A 12,289-nucleotide genomic window follows, 5' to 3' on the forward strand; every position below is an offset into this window, starting at 1 on the left:
ACAGACATTGGTAATATGTCAGATCTAGAGTTCAAAATGACAAGGTTATAGCCGGGCTTGAAAAAGGCATGGAAGATATTAGAGAAACCCTCTCCAGAGATATAAAAGCCCTTTCTGGAGAAATAAAAGAACTAAAATCTAACCAAGTTGAAATCAAAAAAGCTATTAATGAAGTTCAATCAAAAATGGAGGCTCTCACTGCTAGGATAAATGAGGCAGAAGAAAGAATTAGCGATATAGAAGACCAAATGACAGAGAATAAAGAAGCTGAGCAAAAGAGGGACAAAGAGCTACTGGACCATGAGGGGAGAATTCGAGAGATAAGTGACACCATAAGACGAAACAACATTAGAATAATTGGGATTCCAGAAGAAGAAGAAAGAGACAGGGGAGCAGAAGGTATACTGGAGAGAATTGTTGGGGAGAATTTCCCCAATATGGCAAAGGGAACGAGCATCAAAATTCAGGAGGTTCAGAGAACGCCCCACAAAATCAATAAGAATAGGCCCACACCCTGTCACCTAATAGTAAAATTTACAAGCCTTAGTGACAAAGAGAAAATCCTGAAAGCAGCCCGGGAAAAGAAGTCTGTAACATAGAATGGTAAAAGTTTTAGATTGGCAGCTGACTTATCCACAGAGACCTGGCAGGCCAGAAAGAGCTGGCATGACATTTTCAGAGCACTAAACGAGAAAAACATGCAGCCAAGAATACTATATCCGGCTAGGCTATCATTGAAAATAGAAGGAGAGATTAAAAGCTTCCAGGACAAACAAAAACTGAAAGAATTTGCAAACACCAAACCAGCTCTACAGGAAATACTGAAAGGGGTCCTCTAAGCAAAGAGAGAGCCTACAAGTGGTAGATCAGAAAGGAACAGAGACAATATACAGTAACAGTCACCTTACAGGCAATACAATGGCACTAAAATCATATCTCTCAATAGTTACCCTGAATGTTAAAGGGCTAAATGCCCCAATCAAAAGACACAGGGTATCAGAATGGATAAAAAAACAAAACCCATCTATATGTTGCCTCCAAGAAACTCATTTTAAGCCCAAAGACACCTCCAGACTTAAAGTGAGGGGGTGGAAAAGAATTTACCATGCTAATGGACATCAGAAAAAAGCAGGAGTGGCAATTCTTATATCAGATCAATTAGATTTTAAGCCAATGACTATAATAAGAGATGAGGAAGGACACTATATCATACTCAAAGGGTCTGTCCAACAAGAAGATCTAACAATTTTAAATATCTATGCCCCCAACGTGGGCGCAGCCAACTATATAAACCAATTAATAACAAAATCAAAGAAACACATCAACAATAATACAATAATAGTAGGGGACTTTAACACTCCCCTCACTGAAATGGACAGATCATCCAAGCAAAAGATCAACAGGGAAATAAAGGCCTTAAATGATACACTGGATGAGATGGACATCACAGATATATTCAGAACATTTCATCCCAAAGCAACAGAATACACATTCTTCTCTAGTGCACATGGAACATTCTCCAGAATAGATCACATCCTCGGTCCTAAATCAGGACTCAACCGGTATCAAAAGATTGGGATCATTCCCTGCATATTTTCAGACCACAATGCTCTGAAGCTAGAACTCAACCACAAGAGGAAGTTTCGAAAGAACCCAAATACATGGAGACTAAACAGCATCCTTCTAAAGAATGAATGGGTCAACCGGGAAATTAAAGAAGAATTGAAAAAAATCATGGAAACAAATGATAATGAAAATACAACGGTTCAAAATCTGTGGGACACAACAAAGGCAGTCATGAGAGGAATATATATAGCGGTACAAGCTTTTCTCAAGAAACAAGAAAGATCTCAGGTACACAACCTAACCCTACACCTAAAGAAGCTGGAGAAAGAACAAGAAAGAAACCCAAAGCCCAGCAGGAGAAGAGAAATCATAAAGATCAGAGCAGAAATCAATTAAATAGAAACCAAAAAAAACAATAGAACAAATCAACCAAACTAGGAGCTGGTTCTTTGAAAGAATTAATAAAATTGATAAACCCCTGGCCAGACTTATCAAAAAGAAAAAGAAAGGACCCAAATAAATAAAATCATGAATGAAAGAGGAGAGATCACAACTAACACCAAAGAAATACAAACTATTATAAGAACATACTATGAGCAACACTACGCCAACAAATTTGACAATCTGGAAGAAATGGATGCATTCCTAGAAACATATAAACTACCAAAATAGAACCAGGAAGAAATAGAAAGCCTGAACAGACCCATAACCAGTAAGGAGATTGAAACAGTCATTAAAAATCTCCAAACAAACAAAAGCCCAGGGCCAGATGGCTTCCCGGGGGAATTCTACCAAACATTTAAAGAAGAACTAATTCCTATTCTCCTGAAACTGTTCCAAAAAATAGAAATGGAAGGAAAACTTCCAAACTCATTTTATGAGGCCAGCATCACCTTGATCCCAAAACCAGACAAGGATCCCATCCAAAAAGAGAGCTATAGACCAATATCCTTGATGAACACAGATGCAAAAATTCTCACCAAAATACTAGCCAATAGGATTCAACAGTACATTAAAAGGATTATTCACCACGACCAAGTGGGATTTTTCCCAGGGCTGCAAGGTTGGTTCAACATCCGCAAATCAGTCAATGTGATACAACACATCAATAAAAGAAAGAACAAGAACCATATGATACTCTCAATAGATGCTGAAAAAGCATTTGACAAAGTACAGCATCCCTTCCTGATCAAAACCCTTCAAAGTGTAGGGATAGAGGGCACATACCTCAATATCATCAAAGCCATCTATGAAACACCCACCGCAAATATCATTCTCAATGGAGAAAAACTGAAAGCTTTTCCACTAAGGTCAGGAACACGGCAGGGATGTCCATTATCACCACTGCTATTCAACATAGTACTAGAAGTCCTAGCCTCAGCAATCGGACAACAAAAGGAAATTAAAGGCATCAAAATCGGCAAAGAAGTCAAATTATCACTCTTCGCAGATGATATGATACTCTATGTGAAAAACCCAAAAGACTCCACTCCAAAACTGCTAGAACTTATACAGGAATTCAGTAAAGTGTCAGGATATAAGATAAATGCACAGAAATCAGTTGCATTTCTCTACACCAACAACAAGACAGAAGAAAGAGAAATTAAGGAGTCAATCCCATTTACAATTGCACCCCAAACCATAAGATACCTAGGAATAAACCTAACCAAAGAGGCTAAGAATCTATACTCAGAAAACTATAAAGTACTCATGAAAGAAATTGAGGAAGACACAAAGAAATGGAAAAATGTTCCATGCTCCTGGATTGGAAGAATAAATATTGTGAAAATGTCTATGCTACCTAAAGCAATCTATACATTTAATGCAATTCCTATCAAAGTACCATCCATCTTTTTCAAAGAAATGGAACAAATAATTTTAAAATTTATATGGAACCAGAAAAGACCTCGAATAGCCAAAGGGATATTGAAAAACAAAGCCAAAGTTGGTGGCATCACAATTCCAGACTTCAAGCTTTATTACAAAACTGTCATCATCAAGACAGCATGGTACTGGCACAAAAACAGACACATAGATCAATGGAACAGAATAGAGAGCCCAGAAATAGACCCTCAACTCTATGGTCAACTAATCTTTGACAAAGCAGGAAAGAATGTCCAATGAAAAAAAGACAGCCTCTTTAATAAATGGTGTTGGGAAAATTGGACAGCCACGTGCAGAAAAATGAAATTGGACCATTTCCTTACACCACACACAAAAATAGACTCAAAATGGATGAAGGACCTCAATGTGAGAAAGGAATCCATCAAAATCCTTGAGGAGAACACAGGCAGCAACCTCTTCGACCTCAGCCGCAGCAACATCTTCCTAGGAACATCGCCAAAGGCAAGGGAAGCAAGGGAAAAAATGAACTATTGGGATTTCATCAAGATCAAAAGCTTTTGCACAGCAAAGGAAACAGTAAACAAAATCAAAAGACAACTGACAGAATGGGAGAAGATATTTGCAAACGACATATCAGGTAAAGGACTAGTGTCCAAAATCTATAAAGAACTTAACAAACTCAACACCCAAAGAACAAATAATCCAATCAAGAAATGGGCAGAGGACATGAACAGACGTTTCTGCAAAGAAGACATCCAGATGGCCAACAGACACATGAAAACGTGCTCCATATCACTCGGCATCAGGGAAATACAAATCAAAACCACAATGAGATATCACCTCACACCAGTCAGAATGGCTAAAATCAACAAGTCAGGAAATGACAGATGCTGGCGAGGATGCGGAGAAAGGGGAACCCTCCTACACTGTTGGTGGGAATGCAAGCTGGTGCAACCACTCTGGAGAACAGCATGGAGGTTCCTCAAAATGTTGAAAATAGAACTGCCCTATGACACAGCAATTGCACTACTGGGTATTTACCCTAAAGATACAAACATAGTGATCCAAAGGGGCACGTGCACCCGAATGTTTATAGCAGCAATGTCCACAATAGCCAAACTATGGAAAGAACCTAGATGTCCATCAACAGATGAATGGATCAAGAAGTTGTGGTATATATACACAATGGAATACTATGCAGCCATCAAAAGAAATGAAATCTTGCCATTTGCGACAACATGGATGGAACTAGAACGTATCTTGCTTAGTGAAATAAGTCAAGCGGAGAAAGACAACTATCATATGATCTCCCTGATATAAGGAAGTGGTGATGCAACATGGGGACTTAAGTGGGTAGGAGAATAATCCATGAAACAAGACGGGTTAGGGAGGGAGACAAACCATAAGTGACTCTTTTTTTTTTCTTTTTTTAAAACTTCCAACTCCCTTCATTTTATCTTTGCTATAATGTGAGTGCATTTTTTTTCCAAATTATTTATTTTCAGAAAAACAGTATTCATTATTTTCTCACCACACCCAGTGCTCCATGCAAGCTGTGACCTCTATAATACCCACCACCTGGTGCCCCAACCTCCTACCCCCCCGCCACTTCAAACCCCTCAGATTGTTTTTCAGAGTCCATAGTCTCTCATGGTTCATCTCCCCTTCCAATTTACCCAAAAGCACATATCCTCCCCAATGTCCATAACCCTACCCCCTTCTCCCAACCCCCCTCGAACCAGCAACCCACAGTTTGTTTCGTGAGATTAAGAGTCACTTATGGTTTGTCTCCACCCTATCCCATCTTGTTTCATGGATTCTCCTCCTACCCACTTAAGCCCCCATGTTGCATCACCACTTCCTCATATCAGGGAGATCATATGAGAGTTGTCTTTCTCCGCTTGACTTATTTCGCTAAGCATGATACGCTCTAGTTCCATCCATGTTGTCGCAAATGGCAAGATTTCGTTTCTTTTGATGGCTGCATAGTATTCCATTGTGTATATATACCACATCTTCTTGATCCATTCATCTGTTGATGGACATCTAGGTTCTTTCCATAGTTTGGCTATTGTGGACATTGCTGCTATAAACATTCGGGTGCACGTGCCCCTTTGGATCACTATGTTTGTATCTTTAGGGTAAATACCCAGTAGTGCCATTGCTAGGTCATAGGGCAGTTCTATTTTCAACATTTTGAGGAACCTCCATGCTGTTCTCCAGAGTGTTTACACCAGCTTGCATTCCCACCAACAGTGTAGGAGGGTTCCCCTTTCTCCGCATCCTCGCCAGCATCTGTCATTTCCTGACTTGTTGATTTTAGCCATTCTGACTGGTGTGAGGTGATATCTCATTGTGGTTTTGATTTGTATTTCCCTGATGCCGAGTGATATGGAGCACGTTTTCATGTGTCTGTTGGCCATCTGGATGTCTTCTTTGCAGAAACGTCTGTTCATGTCCTCTGCCCATTTCTTGATTGGATTATTTGTTCTTTGGGTGTTGAGTTTGTTAAGTTCTTTATAGATTTTGGACACTAGTCCTTTACCTGATATGTCGTTTGCAAATATCTTCTCCCATTCTGTCAGTTGTCTTTTGATTTTGTTTACTGTTTCCTTTGCTGTGCAAAAGCTTTTGATCTTGATGAAATCCCAATAGTTCATTTTTTCCCTTGCTTCCCTTGCCTTTGGCGATGTTCCTAGGAAGATGTTGCTGCGGCTGAGGTCGAAGAGGTTGCTGCCTGTGTTCTCCTCAAGGATTTTGATGGATTCCTTTCTCACATTGAGGTCCTTCATCCATTTTGAGTCTATTTTTGTGTGTGGTGTAAGGAAATGGTCCAATTTCATTTTTCTGCACGTGGCTGTCCAATTTTCCCAACACCATTTATTAAAGAGGCTGTCTTTTTTTCATTGGACATTCTTTCCTGCTTTGTCAAAGATTAGTTGACCATAGAGTTGAGGGTCTATTTCTGGGCTCTCTATTCTGTTCCATTGATCTATGTGTCTGTTTTTGTGCCAGTACCATGCTGTCTTGATGATGACAGTTTTGTAATAAAGCTTGAAGTCTGGAATTGTGATGCCACCAACTTTGGCTTTGTTTTTCAATATCCCTTTGGCTATTCGAGGTCTTTTCTGGTTCCATATAAATTTTAAAATTATTTGTTCCATTTCTTTGAAAAAGATGGATGGTACTTTGATAGGAATTGCATTAAATGTATAGATTGCTTTAGGTAGCATAGACATTTTCACAATATTTATTCTTCCAATCCAGGAGCATGGAACATTTTTCCATTTCTTTGTGTCTTCCTCAATTTCTTTCATGAGTACTTTATAGTTTTCTGAGTATAGATTCTTAGCCTCTTTGGTTAGGTTTATTCCTAGGTATCTTATGGTTTGGGGTGCAATTGTAAATGGGATTGACTCCTTAATTTCTCTTTCTTCTGTCTTGTTGTTGGTGTAGAGAAATGCAACTGATTTCTGTGCATTTATCTTATATCCTGACACTTTACTGAATTCCTGTATAAGTTCTAGCAGTTTTGGAGTGGAGTCTTTTGGGTTTTTCACATAGAGTATCATATCATCTGCGAAGAGTGATAATTTGACTTCTTTGCCGATTTTGATGCCTTTAATTTCCTTTTGTTGTCCGATTGCTGAGGCTAGGACTTCTAGTACTATGTTGAATAGCAGTGGTGATAATGGACATCCCTGCCGTGTTCCTGACCTTAGTGGAAAAGCTTTCAGTTTTTCTCCATTGAGAATGATATTTGCGGTGGGTGTTTCATAGATGGCTTTGATGATATTGAGGTATGTGCCCTCTATCCCTACACTTTGAAGGGTTTTGATCAGGAAGGGATGCTGTACTTTGTCAAATGCTTTTTCAGCATCTATTGAGAGTATCATATGGTTCTTGTTCTTTCTTTTATTGATGTGTTGTATCACATTGACTGATTTGCGGATGTTGAACCAACCTTGCAGCCCTGGGAAAAATCCCACTTGGTCGTGGTGAATAATCCTTTTAATGTACTGTTGAATCCTATTGGCTAGTATTTTGGTGAGAATTTTTGCATCTGTGTTCATCAAGGATATTGGTCTATAGCTCTCTTTTTGGATGGGATCCTTGTCTGGTTTTGGGATCAAGGTGATGCTGGCCTCATAAAATGAGTTTGGAAGTTTTCCTTCCATTTCTATTTTTTGGAACAGTTTCAGGAGAATAGGAATTAGTTCTTCTTTAAATGTTTGGTAGAATTCCCCCGGGAAGCCATCTGGCCCTGGGCTTTTGTTTGTTTGGAGATTTTTAATGACTGTTTCAATCTCCTTACTGGTTATGGGTCTGTTCAGGCTTTCTATTTCTTCCTGGTTCTATTTTGGTAGTTTATATGTTTCTAGGAATGCATCCATTTCTTCCAGATTGTCAAATTTGTTGGCGTAGTGTTGCTCATAGTATGTTCTTATAATAGTTTGTATTTCTTTGGTGTTAGTTGTGATCTCTCCTCTTTCATTCATGATTTTATTTATTTGGGTCCTTTCTTTTTCTTTTTGATAAGTCTGGCCAGGGGTTTATCAATTTTATTAATTCTTTCAAAGAACCAGCTCCTAGTTTGGTTGATTTGTTCTATTGTTTTTTTTGGTTTCTATTTAATTGATTTCTGCTCTGATCTTTATGATTTCTCTTCTCCTGCTGGGCTTTGGGTTTCTTTCTTGTTCTTTCTCCAGCTCCTTTAGGTGTAGGGTTAGGTTGTGTACCTGAGATCTTTCTTGTTTCTTGAGAAAAGCTTGTACCGCTATATATATTCCTCTCATGACTGCCTTTGTTGTGTCCCACAGATTTTGAACCGTTGTATTTTCATTATCATTTGTTTCCATGATTTTTTTCAATTCTTCTTTAATTTCCCGGTTGACCCATTCATTCTTTAGAAGGATGCTGCTTAGTCTCCATGTATTTGGGTTCTTTCGAAACTTCCTCTTGTGGTTGAGTTCTAGCTTCAGAGCATTGTGGTCTGAAAATATGCAGGGAATGATCCCAATCTTTTGATACCGGTTGAGTCCTGATTTAGGACCGAGGATGTGATCTATTCTGGAGAATGTTCCATGTGCACTAGAGAAGAATGTGTATTCTGTTGCTTTGGGATGAAATGTTCTGAATATATCTGTGATGTCCATCTCATCCAGTGTATCATTTAAGGCCTTTATTTCCCTGTTGATCTTTTGCCTGGATGATCTGTCCATTTCAGTGAGGGGAGTGTTAAAGTCCCCTACTATTATTGTATTATTGTTGATGTGTTTCTTTGATTTTGTTATTAATTGGTTTATATAGTTGGCTGCTCCCATGTTGGGGGCATAGATATTTAAAATTGTTAGATCTTCTTGTTGGACAGATCCTTTGATTATGATATAGTGTCCTTTCTCATCTCTTTTTATAGTCTTTGTATTAAAATCTAATTGATCTGATATAAGGATTGCCACTCCTGCTTTTTTCTGATGTCCATTAGCATGGTAAATTCTTTTCCACCCCCTCACTTTAAATCTGGAGGTGTCTTCGGGCTTAAAATGAGTTTCTTGGAGGCAACATATAGGTATTTTTTTTTTATCCATTCTGATACCCTGTGTCTTTTGATGGGGGCATTTAGCCCATTAACAATCAGGGTAACTATTGAGAGATATGATTTTAGTGCCATTGTATTGCCTGTCAGGTGACTGTTACTGTGTATTGTCTCTGTCCCTTTCTGATCTACCACTTGTAGGCTCTCTCTTTGCTTAGAGGACCCCTTTCAATATTTCCTGTAGAGCTGGTTTGGTGTTTGCAAATTCTTTCAGTTTTTGTTTGTCCTGGAAGCTTTTAATCTCTCCTTCTATTTTCAATGATAGCCTAGATGGATATAGTATTCTTGGCTGCATGTTTTTCTCGTTTAGTGCTCTGAAAATATCATGCCAGCTCTTTCTGGCCTGCCAGGTCTCTGTGGATAAGTCAGCTGCCAATCTAAAACTTTTACCATTCTATATTACAGACTTCTTTTCCCGGGCTGCTTTCAAGATTTTCTCTTTGTTACTAAGGCTTGTAAATTTTACTATTAGTTGATGGGGTGTGAGCCTATTCTTACTGATTTTGAGGGGCATTCTCTGAACCTCCTGAATTTTGCATGTCATCCGTGCCCAGGGGCCATGCTAATCTTCTCTGTATCATTCCAATTTTAGTATATGTGCTGCCGAAGCGAGCACTGAACCTCCTGAATTTTGATGCTCGTTCCCATCGCCATATTGGGGAAATTCTCCCCAATAATTCTCTCCAGTATATCTTCTGCTCCCCTCTCTCTTTCTTCTTCTTCTGGAATCCCAATTATTCTAATGTTGTTTCGTCTTATGGTGTCACTTATCTCTCAAATTCTCCCCTCATGGTCCAGTAGCTGTTTGTCCCTCTTTTGCTCAGCTTCTTTATTCTCTGTCATTTGGTCTTCTATATCGCTAATTCTTTCTTCTGCCTCATTTTTCCTAGCAGTGAGAGCCTCCATTTTTGATTGAACTTCATTAATAGCTTTTTTGATTTCAACTTGGTTAGATTTTCATTCTTTTATTTCTCCAGAAAGGGCTTTTATATCTCTGGAGAGGGTTTCTCTAATATCTTCCATGCCTGTTTCAATCCCGGCTATAACCTTGAGAATTGTCATTTTGAACTCTAGATCTGACATATTACCAATGTCTGTATTGATTAGGTCCCTAGCCTTCGGTACTGCCTCTTGTTCTTTTTTTTTGTTGTGAATTTTTCCGCCTTGTCATTTTGTCCAGCTAAGAGTATATGAAGGAGCAAGTAAAATACTAAAAGGGTGGCAACAATCCCAGGAAAATATGCTTTAACCAAATCAGAAGAGATCCCAAATGGTGAGGGGGGATTTCTCCCCCTTCACGATTGGGTGAGGGATCACCTCTGTTTGGGATCTCCTCTGATTGGGATCTCCCAATCTCTTCTGATTGGGATCTCTTCTTATTTGGGGATAAAAAGAGGTTCAAAAAGAAAGAAAGAGAAAAAAGAAAAAAAAGAATTAAAAAAAGAGATTGAATTAAAAATTCAATCAAGAATTAAAAAACGAATTAAAAAAAGAGATTGAAGAGATTGGGATCTCTTCTGATTTGGGGATAAAAAGTGGTTCAAAAATAAAGAAAGAAAAAAAAAGAATTAAAAAAAAGAAAACGAATAAAGAAAAGTATAAAAAAGAATATATATATATATATATATTAGATAAAGTAGTTAAAAAACGTTAAAATAGAAAATGGTAAAAGTTAAAAAAATTTTTAGCAGAAGAAGAGAAAAAAATGTAAAAGAAAAAAATTAAATTAACTGCAAGACTAAAAAATCACAGGGGGAAAGCCATGAGTTCCGTGGTTTGTTTTCTCCTCCTCTGGAATTCTTCTGCTCTCCTGGTATTGAAACTGCACTCCTTGGTAGGTGAACTTGGTCTTGCCTGGATTTCTTGTTGATCTTCTGGGGGGAGGGGCCTGGTGTAGTGATTCTCAAGTGTCTTTGCCCCAGGTGGAATTGCACCGCCCTTACCAGGGGCCGGGCTGAGTGATCTGCTCGGCTTTGCTTTCAGGAGCTTTTGTTCCCTGAGCGCTTTCCGTAGAGTTCCGGAGGACGGGAATACAAATGGCGGCCTCCTGGTATCTGGCCCAGAGGAGCCGAGAGGCCGGGGCCCTGCTCCCCAGTGCGCCCTCAGCGAACAGCTCCTAGTAACTCCCGTCTGCCTAACCTCCGGCCACGGTCTGAGCTCACCGAGTCTGCGACCGGTTCAAGGCAACACCGAGCTGCGAGCTTACTGTTGGCTCTGTCTCTGCAGCCGGCTTTCCCGTTCCAATATCCGCAAGCTCTGCAACACTCAGACACCCACGATCCTTCTGTGACCCTGGGAGACCTGAGGCCTCGCCGAACCCGCATGGGCTTCGCCCCGGTTTAGCCTCTGGAGCGATGTCCCTCAGCAGAACAGACTTTTAAAAGTCCTGATTTTGTGCTCCGTTGCTCCGCCGCTTGCCGGGAGCCAGCCCCTCTCCCCGGTGTCTATCTTCCCGTCGCTTTGGATTCACTTCTCCGCCAGTCCTACCTTTCAGAAAGTGGTTGTTTTTCTGTTTCTAGAATTGCTGTTCTTCTCTTCGATCTGCTGATGAATTTGCAGGTGTTTGCAATCTTTAGATAAGCTCTCTAGCTGATCTCCTGCTAGCTGAAGTAGTCTCAGCCTGCTACTTCTCCGCCATCTTGACTCCTCCCCGGGTAATATAGATATCTTAACAATTCTACCAATCCATGAGCATGGAATGTCATTCCATTTCTTTGTGTCATCTTCAATTTCTTTCATCAGTAGTATTTTATTATTTTCAGAATACAGGTCTTTCACGCCTTTGGTTAAGTTTGTTCCTAGATATTTCATTGTTTGGATGCAACTATAAATGGGATTCTTAATTTCTCTTTCTGCTGCCTCATTATTGTATAGAAATGCAACAGATTTGTATACATTGATATGTATCTTGTGGCTTTACTGAATTTATCAGTTCTAACAGTTTTTTTGTGGAATCTTTTGGGGTTTTTATATATAGTATCATGTCTCCTGCAAATAGTGTGTTTTACTTCTTCCTTGCCAATTTGAATGCCTTTACCTCTTCTTGTATAATTGCTGTGGTTAGGACTTACAGTAATATGTTGAGTAAAAGTCAAGAGTGGACATCCTTGTCTTGTTCCTGACATGAGGGGACATGCTCTCTGTTTTCCCATTAAGGACAATGTTAACTGTGGGTTTTTCCTATATGGCCTTTATTATGTTGAGGTATGCTCCCTATAAACTTACTTTGTTGAGGGTTTTTTTTTTTTATCATGAATGGAAGTTGTATTTTGTCAAATGATT

The 12,289-nt window shown here is 39.3% G+C and overlaps 1 non-coding gene across 1 annotated transcript; it reads right to left on the minus strand.

Moving 5' to 3' along the window:
- Nucleotides 1-9,515: 9,515 nt before the first annotated feature.
- LOC122897793 lies at nucleotides 9,516-9,623 on the minus strand. The gene has a single exon (XR_006382634.1). It is a non-coding gene; the product is annotated as a U6 spliceosomal RNA (small nuclear RNA).
- Between the last annotated feature and the right edge of the window lie 2,666 nt (nucleotides 9,624-12,289).

The sequence above is a fragment of the Neovison vison genome, chromosome X, assembly GCF_020171115.1.
Source record: "Neovison vison isolate M4711 chromosome X, ASM_NN_V1, whole genome shotgun sequence".
Classification (NCBI taxonomy): Eukaryota; Metazoa; Chordata; class Mammalia; order Carnivora; family Mustelidae; genus Neogale; species Neogale vison.